Raw genomic sequence first — 5,048 nt, forward strand, 5'->3', positions numbered from 1 at the left:
GGTATCTCAAAAAAAAAAAAAAAAAAGAAAAAGCTCCCTTTTCTCCTCCAATGACCTCTCACACTACCTAAAATTTCACTGGCAGGTGCCATATTGGAGTCCAGGGGTGTCCAGTTAAAATGTGGGTTTCCCTGATCTGTTTCCATCAAGTCTGTTAGTCATTAACACCTTAGCTTCAAAGTGCTTGGCAAGCCAAAATTAATCCTTTCCTAAGAGGGCTCTGAGAAAAGTAGATAAGCCATAATGAAAAGAAGGGAAAGGCAGAGATGGGGAAACAGGGCCATCAGATCTCAGTGGATGTCACAGTGGGAGCTGGGGAAGCGAGAGTGAGTGGTAGGACAAGAGGAACTCAGGACAGAGCTCAAAACAAGCCCACAGGGAGGGGCTGCTTTATGCAGGATGAGCCACATCCCATAACAATGCTTAAGATAATAACAGCCAACCTGTTGGAACACCGTGCCATTTATGAAGCGATTTCACATGTTACATTTTGCCTCCACCCCAACCACCCAAAGTGACCCTGGTTCAGACCAGTCAACCCCAGCTCGGGGAGCCATGAGGAAAGACCCAGCTAAGACGGGTTGTAAAGGGGAGAAATGCCTGTGAACATGATAAAATGCAAAGCAAAAGGGGAAACAGGGTGTGGGTAGAGAAAAAGGAAGGGAGTCCCCTCTTCAGATGCCAAAGATCCTGGAGTCACCGTCCTCCCCCGAGACCACTTTACATGGGCTCACTCAAGATTCCACAAGTGAGAGGTCCATGTGTAAAAGATTAAAGAGAAATAAAAACCCCGGACAGGCCACCAAAAAAAACATCACACACAAAATAAAGACAAATGTAAGCAAGGATAAACATTTACAAAGGAGCCTGCAGGAAAAAAGAGGTTCAGCTACCTCTCGAATACAGCATGTGCTCGAAGAGCTCCTTCCTTTTCAATGAACTCTCCAAAGATTATCAAAGAGCAGGTAATCCAATGTATCACCGGTTTTGCAACGTAGCTTCAGTGGCTCGATTTTAAGTTCTTTGCATTTTTTTTCCTCGGGCTTCTTGAAGACAGCAGAGGTGAGTGGCTCCTGCATGTTTCACAACATTCTGGCTCTCCGAATCCTTGGGCGAAAGGCCAGCTTCCTGATGTCATCCAGAAGCAAGTTGAGGCCATGCCACTCACGCCCTGTTGCGGTCACATGTACCGAGTATCCCCTGTGTGTTCACAGCAACCTCCACGTACCTTGCACAGTCATCAGAGCATAGACTTTGCCAGAAACACTCCTTCCCATGACTTCCTTTCTACAGCCAACAGCTCTACAAAGTCCATGTTTTCTCCTGTTCCTCCGTAAGAAAGTTGAAGGAGTGCCTTCCCCAGACACCTGCTCATCCATCCCTCAGTGCTCCACCAGATATGTCTTAGAGAGGTGCATGTCCCATTCATAGTCAGCCACCAAAAGAGGCCACAAGAAGGACAATGTTTTTAACTGTTTTCAAGAGTCCTTCCAATATGCAACAGCAATCAAAACACTAGGAGTTCCTCACAAGAGTCTGGGTCACGTGTTTCGTTTCTAAAGGTGTCCTGTGCCTGCAAAAGAAGCTGATGAATCCTTTCCTGCAGCACAAATGGCAGCATGTTTTAGGACCATGCCTGGGTCCTTTGTAAAATGATGCTGGTGTCAACCCAGTTACAGCAGAAGGTTAGATGCCAAGTGGATGATTTTGAAAACACCCACTTGCACTTGGTTCTCTATACTAGTAAAGGATCTTTTTTGTTTCTATTCATGAGTTTTTGTTATTTTTTTTTCTTATTACATTTAAAAATCTATTGGATCATCTTACAGACATATAAAAATATATATGTCATTTGACAGGGTTTGTAAATCTTGGTGTCAATTCTTTACTAGACCTTTGAATGACATGCAGTATGTGAATACACGTAGTCCCCACTTATCCTCAGTTTCACTTTTGGGTGGTTTGTTACCCAGTGGGGGGCATGCAGGAAGCAGCCGATCTAACTCTCTTTCCCTCTCTCTTGCTCTCTCTGAAATCAATAAAAACATATATATATATATTTTAAATATATCTTTATTGATTTCAGAGAGAGGAAAGGAGAGGGAGAGAGAGAGCTAGAAACATCAGTGATGAGAGAGTCATTGATCCGCTGCAGCCCACAACCTGGGCATGTGCCCTGACCGGGAATCGAACCCTGATCGCCTGGATCCTAGGTTGACGCTTAACCACTGAACCACGCCTGGCTGGGCAATAAAAACATATTTTTAAAAAATACCAGTGGCATATCTCATAGAGCTAGAACAAATATTCCAAAAATTTATTTGGAACCACAAGAGACCCTGAATAGCCTCAGCAATCTTGAGAAAGAAGAACAAAGTTAGAGGTGTCATGCTACCTGATATCAAACTATATTACAAGGCCATAGTAATCAAAACAGCATGGTACTGACATAAAAATAGGCATATAGATTAATGGAACAAAATAGACAGCACAGAAATAAACCTGCGCCTTTATGATCAATTAATAGTTGACAAAGGAGGTAAGAACATACAGTAAAATGAAGACAGTCTATTCAATAAATGGTGCTAGGAAAACTGGACAGATACATGCAAAATAACTGAAACTAGACCACCTCTTTACACCATACACTGGAATAAACTCAAAATGGATTAAAGACTTAAATGTAAGTCACAAAACCATAAAAATCCTAGAAGAAAACACACAGTAAAATATCAGATATTTATCAATATTTTTTCTGATCTATCTCCTCGGGCAAGGGAAACAAAAGAAAAATTAAACAAATGGGCCTACATCAAACTCAAAAACTTTTGCCCAGCAAAGGAAACCAACAAAATGAAAAGACGACCCACTGAGTGGGAGAACATATTTGCCAATGACACACCTGATGAGGGATTCATTTCCAAAATGTATAAAGAACTCACACAACTCAACACCAAAAAACAACAATCCAATTTAAAAAATGGACACAGGACCTGAATAGACACTTCTCCAAAAAGGACATACAGATGGCCAATTAAAACTACAGTGAAGTATCACCTCACATCTGTCAGAATGGCTGTCATCAATAAATCTACAAATGGCAGTGTTGGCGAGGGTGTGGGGAAAAGGGACCCCCTCACGCACTGTTAGTGGGGATGCAAATTGGGGCAGCCATTGGGGAAATCAGTATACGGAGTTTCCTCAAAAAATTAAAAATGGAACTACCCTGTGAACCAGCGATTCCACTTCTGAGAACATATCCAAACAAACCCAAAAAACTAATTCAAAAAAATATATGCACCCCTATGTTCTCTGCAGCGTTATTTACAAATAGCCAAGATCTGGAAGCAGCCCACGTGCCTATCAGCAGATGAGTGGATAAAAAAGCTCTGGGACATTTACACGATGGACTACTACTCGGCCATAAAAAAAGAAGGAAATCTTACCTTTCATGACAGCATGGATGGACCTGGAGAGTATTATGAGAAGTCAAATAAGCCAGAGAAAGAAAAATACCATGTGATTTCACTTATATGTCTGATCTAATGAACAAAATAAACTAACAAACGAAATAGAAACAGGCTCGTAGGTGGTGAGAACACTGACAGCTACCAAAGGAGATGGGGTTGGGAGACTGAGTGGAAAGGGCTGAGGGATTAAGCAAAGAAAGAAAGAGAGAGAGAGACACAGACAACAGTATGGTAATTGCCAGAGGGAAAGGGGGGTCAGGGAGATCAAAGAGGGCAAAGGGGGCGTGAATGGTGGTGGAAAGAGACCTGACCTTGGGTGGTGAGCACACCATGCATTGTGCGGATGATGTATTCTAGAACCGTATGCTTGAAATCTGCATGGTTTTATTACCCGGTGTCACCCCAATCAATTCAATTAATAAAAATAAAAATTAAAAGTAGGTGAAAAACAAGAGAATGTCAATCCAGAATATCCAATATTCAAGTAATAGGGATTCTAAGAAAAGAATAAATGGAGGGCAGAAAAAAATCAACAAATCATTGAAGAAAAATTCCCAGAACTAAGGGGCATGTGTTCTCATATGAAAGGGCCCTCCACGTATCTGGCTTGTCATCATAAAAATTCAGAATATTGAGCATAAAGAGAAGATCCTACAAGTTTCTAGGGAAGGGGGAGACCAAGTTCAAAATATTAGGAATTAGAGTGTTTTCACACTTCTCAAAGGTACAGTACACCCTCAATTTTGCAGACCTCGAATGAATGGGCTTCAGATTTAACAGACAAAATTTCCAGCTCTTACGTTCTATGTGAAAATTAACACCCTGTTCATTTTAAAATGCTTTTAGCCGAGATTTGCTTATAATTAAGTTAACAGCTTATTTTTTTGTTGTTATTAATTCACTGTAATTTTTAACAAATTTTAGCAAATAGGCCATACGTTGGAAAAAACACTGTAGTAATTTCACTGACATAAATAAATATTACGTATCTACAACTATAGTCTACATATTTAAATCCAAGAATCCTGGCTCTTAAACAATGTTCCTTGGCGAATGATTAGCACATGATGGCACCGCATCGCACATGATAATCGGTTCTGTTGTCACCCGGGGTGACTTTCTGCAGCAGTTTTAACTGGTGCCGGGGGGATGTTCCGGCCTGAGCTAAGCCATGCCCCAGTCGTGTGCATGTTTACTTTCGGCCACAGGTGAATGCACTCATTTACTAGACCTATTCATTATAAATTTAAAATTGCTGTAATACATATAGAAAACTTTTCTGTGCAATTAAACTTTTCATACATACTTAACTTTAACTACACAAATGTGTCTACATAAGTGAAAACAGGGAAACCAATTTCTCAATTTTTTAACATACGCATTCAGAAAACCTACTTTATTGTATAACGGACTTTCGGCTTTAACAGACACCCCCTAGCCCCAACTAGTCCGTTATATCGAGGTTTTCCTATAATTTTGGAAGCTAGAAGGAACAGAATGATTATCTCTAACCTAGAATTCTCTATCTGGATACTCAAGGGCAGAGACAAAATAAAAACTTTTCAGACAAGCCAAATC

This window comes from Miniopterus natalensis, chromosome 10, assembly GCF_054644295.1.
Source record: "Miniopterus natalensis isolate mMinNat1 chromosome 10, mMinNat1.hap1, whole genome shotgun sequence".
Taxonomy (NCBI): domain Eukaryota; kingdom Metazoa; phylum Chordata; class Mammalia; order Chiroptera; family Miniopteridae; genus Miniopterus; species Miniopterus natalensis.